This window comes from Palaemon carinicauda, chromosome 14 (assembly GCF_036898095.1).
Source record: "Palaemon carinicauda isolate YSFRI2023 chromosome 14, ASM3689809v2, whole genome shotgun sequence".
Classification (NCBI taxonomy): domain Eukaryota; kingdom Metazoa; phylum Arthropoda; class Malacostraca; order Decapoda; family Palaemonidae; genus Palaemon; species Palaemon carinicauda.
In genome coordinates, this window is record NC_090738.1 from 99,584,525 (window position 1) to 99,596,305 (window position 11,781).

Genomic DNA, 11,781 nt, shown 5'->3' on the forward strand with positions numbered 1-11,781 from the left:
TGCCTGAGAGGGTAATGTCACTGTCCCTTGCTTCTGCCATTCATGGGTGACCTTTAAATCTTTAATCAATTTACACGCTTTTCTCCGTTGTTTAAATCTTATTCTTTCTAATTTTGATTTTATCCTTTTACAATGTAATGAAGTTGCTCCTGTTTTTATTTCCTCTCCTCAATATTAGCTGAAGGTTTTAAGCTCTGCGTCGATTTCTCAAATAGTAGAATTTTATCTCTTGTCGTTTCTTTAACATCGCATTCGGGCTAAGATTTTAATTAAAAAGTCTCTCTCTCTCTCTCTCTCTCTCTCTCTCTCTCTCTCTCTCTCTCTCTGGGAAAACATCGTCAATAATTTGAATCTTTGAAAAATGTCAACTTTTGATATTACGTCATATTTAAACATGGAAAAGGGGGTCATACAGGGAGTTGGAAAAGTAGGTCTCATCAGTATTTGCTACATGGCCATTCTATGCATAATGCAATGTTGATGTGTATACTAATCAAATTCTCTTTGAAATCATTGGGTTTCAAAGGTATTATTCACTAGCTTCTTAACTTAGCCAAAGTAATGTTTCGATAAATATTATTCATTGGATGGATAATATAGATTGATGTCAAATATGTTTTTTCCAGATATTGTAATGTCAAATTGATAAAGTATAGAATACGTAAAAATATATTTTTTAGTAAATCAAACACACACACACACGCAAATACACAAACACCCACGCACCAAACCACACACACCCACCACACACACACACACCCACACCACACACACACACACACACACACACACATATATATATATATATATATATACACATATATATATATATATATAAATATATATATATACATATATATATATATATATATATATATTTATATATATATACACATATATACATATATATATAAATATATATATATATATATATATATGTGTGTGTGTGTGTGTGTGTATGTATATATGCATATATTTATGATATATAAATATGTATATACACGTATATATTTTTTTCCAAAGTTTTTTTCATAGCATTATTCAAGTATTGGGAATTGAAAATATTTACGAGTCACCAGACGAAATTTTATGATATTCTGTACTTACATTCAGTTATAAGTAATAATGAAATAATATATGTACACTACTTTATATCTAATGTGACCTTGAAAATAAGAAACGAAAGTCGTTGTTTTCTTATATTGAAAATTAGATATGAGGTTTATGTTATAAATTCAAGTAAATATATGAAGTAAGAATAATATTAAAGCAGGATTTATCAAAATCTTCATCGTCGGTTTATTTTCAAAATACAATTTTATCATGGTATTTTCAATATTTTGTTGCAAGAGGACAGAAATGGTGTTCTAAAGATATATAAGAATATACGAGACACTGGGAGTTCTAAGTGGAGATTTTCAGTTGTGGATGAATTCGAATCATGTAACTGGTTACTTACAACTAAAACAATTATATGCATATATATATATATATATATATATACTTATATATATATATATATATATATATATATAAAACTATGAGAGGAATTAATCGTGTTCCATAAGGGGATGAGATCACGGTGAGGGGTAGTGAGGGGTAAATGGAGATGCTTTGGACAAGATCTTCGCAAACCCTAAGAGAAAGATTAGTTTACTAAACGTTTAACTGGGCTCCACAACACACTATAAGAGATGAAAGCCCCCAGGCCTACTTGGCTAAGGACTATAAAGCGTGAAATAGGAGATGATGGATGGAGAAGTATTGAATTAGAAGCTCAAGATAGAGACGATTGGCGAAATCTAACCTAGGCCCTTTACAACAATAGACGTAGGACTTATGAAGAGCATAATAAGTGGATGGTGTATAAAATTTCTGGATTCGAAAATGATTTCTACATTTCCATATACCTTTTCTATTATAATCCTGAAATAAATATCATAGATCACGTTAGCCTTACAAGCCGGGTTCTCTCCAATTTTTCAAACTAGTTTAGAACAATTCATCTATTTCATTAACCCGAACAATTCCATTTTTAATCAACAAACTTCTGCAAATAAAGTTTTAATAGTTTATGGATCTTTTAGGGACCAATAAACTTGTGATCTAGGCAACTTATAAAAAGAAGAATAGGAAAACTATGTTACTAGTAAATAGATGCAAGTAACAATTTGAAATATAAGATTTAAATCATTATATGAGGAAGCAATGTATAAAGAGGGGATGGTATACAAAGAGTAATGCTTATATTTGATCTTTCGGTTTCAAAGTGTTATTACTCTTTCTGTTCTCCCAATTATTCAATAGAAAAATTGAATATTTGATACATGTGACACATAGTTGACATTTATAGCATAAAAGTTCTTAAATTGAATTGGAAGATTCTATGATAAAAAAAACAAAACATTAGTAACATATATATAATAAAGCAGCCATTAACTCATGTCTGAGCATTTTCACAAATAATTATTATAGAGTTACCAGGCGTAAAATTAGTGTCCGTATATGAAATAGATTTATCCCGTAATGTTTTGAAAAAAGAATGTCCTTCCCTATTATCACTGTATAGTATAAATATATGGAGAAAAATAATTTAGCGGACAACACTGATTATTTTTAATTGAATGATGCTTTCAGAGTAATTATGTTTTGAAAGAACACATACGCAGTTTGTTGCAAATGTCATTTTTTCCCCCAAATTACAGTTTTAGTTATTGAATTTCGTTTAATAAAAAATAAGATTCATTGGCAGCAAAATAAGTATAAATGTTAATCATTTCAAATTTTGATATTATAAAGAAACTTCAAATCAATTTCAAAAGAATGCAAGGGTCAGTTGCATTGCATTTAATTTGGAAGACTTTATCTCTGTTTGTTATGGTCTCTTTCAACTCTGTTTGCACAAATACATCTATTTACCCGGATATGAACAAGTACTATTACAATGAGCAAAAAGGTGAATTTCCCCTCTATAGATGATATGAGGAAAAGGAGGGAACATAAGAAAAATATCTAAAGTATCTTACATTTATATTTGCTGGAAAAAAATATCAAATATAATAAAAATTTCTATTATATGTATCCTTCCATAACTCTTATGAACTAGATTTAACATTCAAGTAACTTATTATGTCAAAAACGAAAGTGATAAAAGAATCTTGCAAGAATATCCTCTTGAATGAAAATTCATGTTTCAATTTGTCTGGCTAATTATGTGTACCCACACTAATATCAAATCACATGTTATTTTTTTAGATTAATACTGCGTTGAATATATATATATATATATATATATATGTATATATATATATATATATATATATTTATATATTTATATAATTTATATATAAACTGTATATATATATATATATATATATGTACATACATACATACATATATATATGTATATATACATATATATATATATATATATATATCTATATATATATATATATATATATCTATATATATATATATATACATATATATATATATATAGATATATATATATATATATATGTGTGTGTGTGTATATATATATATATATATACAATACCCAATGTTATTCTGTAATAAAGTCTTTCTCAATTCTTTTATTTCATAAGTAAAATCATCAAGTTCTACCTTTATGAAATCGATGGTAAGGTCATGGTTGAGCTCTGAGCGAATCAAAAATAGCCATGAATCAAACTTTCTTAATATAAAGTTGGAGAGAGAGAGAGAGAGAGAGAGAGAGAGAGAGAGAGAGAGAGAGAGAGAGAGAGGAAATGTTTATCTTATACCACAATCTATATAATATATAGATGAGTAAATATGAATTCAGCTCATTATATTATAATGAGCTGAATTCGTATTTACTCATTTACTTATAAAGAATTTTTTACTTTATAAATGCCTTACAAACCCAAAACTGTTAAAAGGCCACCGGTTAACTAAAAGCGAAAACGGTAAACGCTTGCTTGCGTTGTAAACACAACGAAATACAACACAGAAAATAGTCATTTCATTGTTTTCTATAGTTTTTTGTATACTCTCTTAAGAAAGATAAATTTTCAGGTTTGGGAAAAAATACTGTTTTCATTTAGTATCTAGAGTAACCATAGTGATTTTTTTTTTTTTTTTTTTTTTGACTGATGAACATTTACATTTACTTTACGACAATGAATGTAATCTGAACTAGAATCTTTGGATGTGCAAATGATTTTCATAAATAAATTGTTATTAAGAATATTTTCTTAACAAATGACATTTTTCAACAGTAATGTTTCTTTGGTATTACTGTAACACAATGAAACTCTTTAAATAGTTTCACCAAAAACTAGAAATTCACTCAACCAGCCTAACCCTCCTTTTTTATTCCATACTAGAAATATCTATGGTCAAAGATAATGAAATTTTTCATCATCTAGTAATTAAGGAATAAGCATGACGAAAATATCTGAACCTTATGAACATTTAAAAAGAGACTAGGTATTTTCTAGTTCGTAAACAACTATGTCATTCTATTTCCTTTTTGTTTTATTGCTCGCTGTTACTTTCCCTGGGGCGATATATTTTTCATCCACGTTTTATTGGTCTACTAAATATCGGAGGACATAATCGAAATTTTTTTGTTGTTTACCGTTTTGGAAATTTATTTTCTTTGCTCTTATATGTTCCTGGAAAAAAGTTTCAAACTCTTATTTTCAGTAAGAGAGAGAGAGAGAGAGAGAGAGAGAGAGAGAGAGAGAGAGAGAGAGAGAGAGAAAGAAAATAAAAAACGAAGAGATAATCAATTCAATATATTAAGTCAAAACAACGAAAGGATGATCTTCTTACATAAAAGGTTAAAAAAAATAAAATAATCGATAATTAAATATGAAAATAGAAGAAAAACTATAATTATCTGCATGTTTTCCAGATTTTATGTTCCATATATAGGAAGCAATTGAAACCAAAAAAACTTATCAAAGGTAAATTGAATATTTATTGATGTTAGATTAATTAACAATATCTGCTCTGAGTCATCTTCTTGGTCTCTCTCCAAGACATATATTTTCGATGTTAAACTTGCAAAAATATCATAAATGAAGATGATATAATCTATTCTTGCCTTTAAGGAAACATCAAAGAGTCCCTCTTTCCTCTTTCCTCTTTCAGACCAAAGAGGCGAAGAGAGAACGAAGCTTTTTCGCAATGCGACGCATCTGCTTTTTTCACATATATTGAATTTCACGACTCAAAAGCATTCCAGAATCTTTCTCGGATTACAGTCCATAATTGCAGTAAATTACAGTAAAATACTCAACCGTTTGTATGTCTGTTTATATATATATATATATATATATGTATATATATATATATATATACATATATATATATATATATATATTCAAATATATATATATATATATATATGTGTGTGTGTGTGAGTGTATATATACATACATATATATATATATATATATATACATATATATATATACATATATATATATATATATATTATATTATATATATATATATATGTATATATATGTATATCTGTACAATATATATATATATATATATATAGATATATATATAATTTATATGTATATATATATATACATATATATATATGTATATATATATATATATATATATAATTTATATATATATATATATATATGTATATATATATGTATATATATGTATATATATAAATATATATATATATATATATATATATACATATATATATTCATAGTCATGGCTACTTTTATCAAATACGTTTTTGTTTATTTAATACCTTAAAATAATATAAATAATGGAAAATATGGCCTAGGAAATAGGTTTGTATAAACATAATTACCTATACTCAATTCATTTGAAAATATGTCGCAAATCCTAAAATGTTTTTTTTTTTTTTTGTTTATTAAAGCAAATAATAAATAATAAGAACAGTTAAGATTTTATATACCTTATTCAGTAATTAAAAATAAAAGTTTTTTCTACAGTAAGTATGACTGGGTTACTCATTCTAATATGTGCTGGACAAAAATCAACAAATTCAGACCTTGGAATAATGAGAAAATACTTAATTTTTGAGTGAACCAATGTTGATCACGGATATGAAGAAGAATGTTCACATGCATGGACTGAATTGTTCTATTATTTTGGGTGATTCAAGATGGAAATGTAATAAATGATATTTAATTACAGACTTTGAGAAATATTCCGATGATTTAAATCAAGCTTTCTCCTGTTTAAGTGGCAAAGATATATTTCCGTTCGAATATTTCATTCTGATTATTACTTATCCACTGTATGATTATAGTTAGCAATTATGGTATTTCAATAGGATCCCGTATACATTTTATGAATATGCATTCCGCAAGATACCCGTCGTACCCAACGAACCACTGAATAATTCAATATCTATTATGGCATTTTCCAAAACAAACTATTATGGGATTTCCCGTAGGAAGATCCAGATCTAGAGGATTTGATGAGTAAGAAAAAGGATAAGGATTTACCTATTGTCCTCTAAGTTAAGTAAATATTATTTTATTTATCTGTTCAGTAGGGCAAAGCATGAAGGAATCTTATCCCAGAATGGTCCAACATAAAAGGACCAAGGATGTTTGGTTAGTTATGGGGAGAGCATGAAGGATAGTGTGAATCTCCGAGCTCTTACAAACCGATAAAGACATTGATCAAGAACGGTCAATTATCGTAGCATAGGTAATAAGAACGCTACGGTGGTTATTTTGAATAGTATTACACATCAACATTATCTAAAAAGGAAATGTTTCGTACCTATGTAGATAATCCATTTCCTTTTATTACACGTAGATGCACTGAAGGAAATGAGGAAATGTTTCAGTAAAAACTGAAGTAAAATAATTTTCTGAACAAGAGACTTTATTTCGTGAATTAGAAGACTCTTTTTAACACCTCTAACAAATGGAATGCAATGCTACTTATATTTCTTTAGAGCTACAGCCTGTTTATATATATATATATATATATATATATATATATATATATATATATATATTTTTTTTTTTTTTGGAGGGGGCTCAAGGCATGTCGTCCTGATGGAAGGTTCCTTCAGTAGCTTCCATTGGGTATATATGACTACCATAAATATTCCCAGAGAATTAAACTAAAGGTTTCACAGAATTCTAACTTCTGGTGTGAGTACCCTAAAGGTTTCCCTCTTGGATATCGTATATCAACAGGGGACTCATGCATTAACACGCCACATGGCTATCTGCACCCCACATAGCGTTTACGCTTCGAGGGGAAAAAGGTGGCAAGGTAACTGAGGAGCCGTTCCAAAGTTACCCTTCCTCCGTTACTGTTACGGTACTCGCAACATAAACAAACCATCCGCCATACTGTGTGACGTCACGTCCGTCCTCATTCCTTGTCTGGTAGCTTCCAACATCGGTTTGTTTTACCCAGTGATCACCGTTTATCTTGTGCATCCTTCGCCATGTCTCAACCTTCTGCCTTGCCTTCCTATGGAAAGTTGAGTACCAGGTTCTTGTATTGTTTAAATAAGCTCTGGCCGTAAAGTAACGATTTTTTACGCTAAAATCTTGTGTTTTGTGGCGGAGCTCTGCCTTTCCCGGAGGCGCCATTTTATGACGCCGCTGTTCGCCTCGCATGCTTTATTTAGTTAGCCAGAACAGCCTTCCCTGCCTTATAACTAATTAAATATCATTAGTTATCTAGTCTTCCTTGCTAGGAATTAGTTATATTATGCCAATGGTATTTTTCGGCGCTGTTAGTTAGCCGACCCCATACTAGACTTTTAGCCTAGCCTAGGCTGCAGCCTAGTGCTCATGTTTACTTTTGCATGATATAATAAGTGTTCCTAGTGTTAATATTAATGAAGAAATAGGCATTTTTAAACATATACAAGATTCAATGTTGCATATATCTTTCGCCTTCTAGGGACCATACAGGGACCGTGCCTGGTCCATCCATGTCACATCCCTTAACCCTTGTATGCTTCTTTATCTCCCCTGTTACCTTCGGGTAACCTCCCTCTGGGTAGTCTTGCTATATCTTAGCCCCCTTACCCGGAATAATTTTTGGGTAGGTTAGGCTAGATCGTTCTTCCCTCTTCCCTACCATAGTATATGGGGGGACCTCGGACAGAACCCCAGAGTTCCTATCGTTCATCCCAGTCCACCCTTAGGGAACGCATTTCCCTTTAGGTATCGACTGAGACTGAAGGTGGAAGAGCCCTGCCCTTCCCCCTAGACTGCTCTTGGTTGGGACACGTCCCTTCCTCCTGTGGCCTAGCGATATGTCTTCCCAGCCCTCCCTAATCTAGGAGAAGCTCTCCTGGTTTAGGTTAGGCTTCGGGGGATTCTGTTTTATCATAGTTTAGGACAGTACACCAGTGCTGTTCCTACTCTGAGCTAACCTACCCTAGAGTTGGAGAGCGTTTCTCTCCTACCTGGGTAGTATAGCATCTAACAGATTCCGCCACTCCTTGGGAGCTTTAGGGTTGCGACCACTTCTGCTCCCTCAGACCCCTACCCCCACTCTATCCCTTTGTGTTGGCTTGCCTTCACACCCCTGTCTGCTGTCCTACAATTCCTCCCTTGGGGAGAGTTGTAGGTTAAGCTGTGCTCTCCTGCTTGGCTGGCCACTCTGCTACACTTCCCCCTCATAGTTGAACTATAGGGTAGTGTTGGTAGCCGGCCTGCCGGCGGAAGATCACCCTCTCCCCCCTTTTGAGTGTCCTCTGATCCTCCCTTGGATTACCATAGGCATACAGCCGTCTGCCGGCTCCCTGCCGCCGGGTGATAGGCATATCCCCTCCTATCATGAGAGCACTCCTTTCGGAGGGAAGCCGGTCGGGTATCGGACATTATCCTTCCCCACTCCCTCCTTATCTTTCTCTCTTCTATCATGGTGAGGGTCCACTGCCACCTCCGCCTGCCGGCACTAGCCGCCGGCACCCCATGTGACCTTCCTACTTCATAGGATGTTCCTATCTGAGGATTACCTAAGGCGATAACCTGCCGGCTGCCAGGGGCCACCGCCCCTTGCCGCCGCTGCCGACTACATCTCAGACAACCCTCCATCTTATGTACTCAGCTAGGTTCACCAACGCCGACAGCCTACCGGCTGCCGGCGACCTGCCACCGTGCCAGCGGTCGCCCTTATAGGTGTCTCCTACCTCTCTGCTGCTTATTGTGTAGCCTTAGATGGATTCACCCAGCCGGACCAGCCTCCGGCTTTCCGCCGTCTTGCCGGCGACGCTCCTGCGGCTTCCATGGACAAGCACCCCTCCCCCAAGCTGCCGGCCCCGTGCCAGCAGTCGACCTATACAGCCGTATAGCCAGACTGCTCTTCTTTGGCATTTCATACCTTAAAGACAGTGGCTGGGGTGTACGGTTGTACAGTACAATATATCCAGCATACTCTGTGCTTCTCAGTGCAGTCTCTTGCCGGGACCTTCAAATATAAGGGGGTTTTACCATATTTCCCCCTTCTTTTCTCTAGGTTCTGAACGATTTCAGACCCTCTCCACTCTGTAGACAATTCCTTTATAAGGAAGCCTAAGTTTAGCTCCCCCATAGGGATACCATTCCCTCCCCTAGAACCTCAGGTCCTAAGGAATTGTCGGCAGAAAAGGTCACGGTAACTGGCTGGACGGGACTCACAAGTATGTGTCTTCCTACTTCCCTTCTAGCTCACCTATCCTGAGCTCACAAAAAACACAATGCTACAGATTAGTGAATCTTAATTTTAAGAGTAATGTAAGCCACAACTCTGTTTTCCTTGTACTCATGTTCTCTTTCTATTACAGGAGGAGAATGTGAAGTGTGAGAGCTCCTTCTGTGGAGTTCGCCACCCGGACTTCTACGGGCATAAGGCGTGCCGAACCCACGCCCCCTGTGCAGCGAAAAAGGGCAACCTTAAATATTGGGATCCACAGTCCTGCTCAACCTGCAAAGGCCTCCTTGATGAGGCGTTCAACAACCTTCCGTCCGCAGAGGCCAAGGACAATGCTCGAGAGAAACTGCGCAAGTGGGTGCGCAGTTTCCAGAAGAACGCCACCGGGCCTTATCTCCGTAACGAGAAGATGAGGGCCTTGCTTTTCCCCAAAGTGCTGTCAGATTCTGTGATCCCCCAGGATCAGATCCCCTGCGTCCAACTTACTGTTGAACCCGACATTTCGGCTACACACCGAAAGTGTCATCTGGACGAAGTGGAGAAGATGTCGGAAGTCTCCGACAACACCGAGAGGACCCTCATGGGTGAGGATCTGGAGGATGAAGAGGATCAAGTGGAGTTCCCTGATTCGGAGAACGAGGTCGCCCAAACACCTCCAGTAACACTCGTTGTGGTCGAGGAGCCAGTCCCCTCTACTTCCGCCGCCTCGCTGCCCGTGCTACCAGCCACTGGAGATGCCATCCAGGTGCCGGTGGCACTGATGGACGAAAGGCTCCAACAGAATTCAGAGGAGCTCAAACGTCATTTTATGGGATTGAAGGAACCGAAAAAGATTTCGGTTAAGGCTCTTCCCTCCTGCTCGGAGTCTAACCCCTGGAGGTACGCCGAGCATATGCCAATTACAACTGGCAAAATCTTTATCAACGATCGGCCTTGATCCATCCCCTTGGAAGAGGTGGAGTTCTTCCCCAACTTTGAGGCTTACCCGGACTGTTACGTCCGGCTTAGGTCCGAACCGGCCTCCAAAGAAGAGACCGAACCCAAAGAAGTGATCGTGTTCGATCACTCAAAAGCCCAAGCCATGCTGGCAGAGTGTCTCAAGAGTTGGGATTTTACCAACTCTAAAATGCCAGCATTGAGCAAGAAGCACCCGTCCTTTCTTGCTCCCCTTAAGGCGACTTTTCCCTTTGTTGAAAAGGCCTTCCATGCAGTCATGAAGGCGGTGGAGGAAGGAAAGACCTGCCCTACCTTGGAGGAGTGTAGGCCTCTCTCCCTCGCCCATCCCCCCGACGACAGATTATGGAAAAATATCCAGTTCGCCTTTACGGTCGGGAAACTGGAACCTGACGAGGCTAGCCGTCAGTTCAATGAGGATCTTCCAAAGCTGAACGACCACCTTCTTCGTCGGGAGCAGGAGACCAAGGAGAGACTAGCCGCCTCTCTGTCTCACCAAACTCAGCTGGAGGTCATGGCCGGGGACGTTAGGGTCCCAGATTTGTATATGGTTCTCGCGAAGACCCACCTAGTGACTGTGATGAAGGACTTGTACAGCTTCATCAAGGCCCGGAGAGCCTGCAGAGAATTCGTGTTTGCCAACGCGGCAGTGAAACACGAACCCCGGAAGCTAATCTCCTCCAACATCTGGGGCAAGCATCTCTTCCCAACAGCTCTGGTGAAAGAGATCGTGGACAAAGCCGCCTCTGAGAATCGGAACCTTCTCAACAAATGGGGCATGTCCTGCAAGAGGAAATCCTCCCAGGAAGAAGGCCCTCAACCTAAGATGAAATCCTCCAAACCACGACCCCAGCAGCGTCAACCCAAACGCCAGTTTCCGGCTCCCGCTACTCCCCAAGTGGTAGCACAACCACAACAGACCTTTCAGTTGGTCCCCCAGCCGGTGGTGTCCCAATCACCGGTCTTCACCCCTGCCTATGAACGACAATCCACTACCTTTCGTCCCAGAGGTAGAGGCTCCAGCAGAGATTCCTCTCGCCGCCCCTCCAGGGGCAGAGGAGGAAGGGGAGCTAGCAGCCGAGGTGGCAAACCCTCGGGAATCCAGAAGCAATAAAGTGCTTCCGGTGGGAGGAAGATTCCGCCACTTTCAGGATCGTTGGA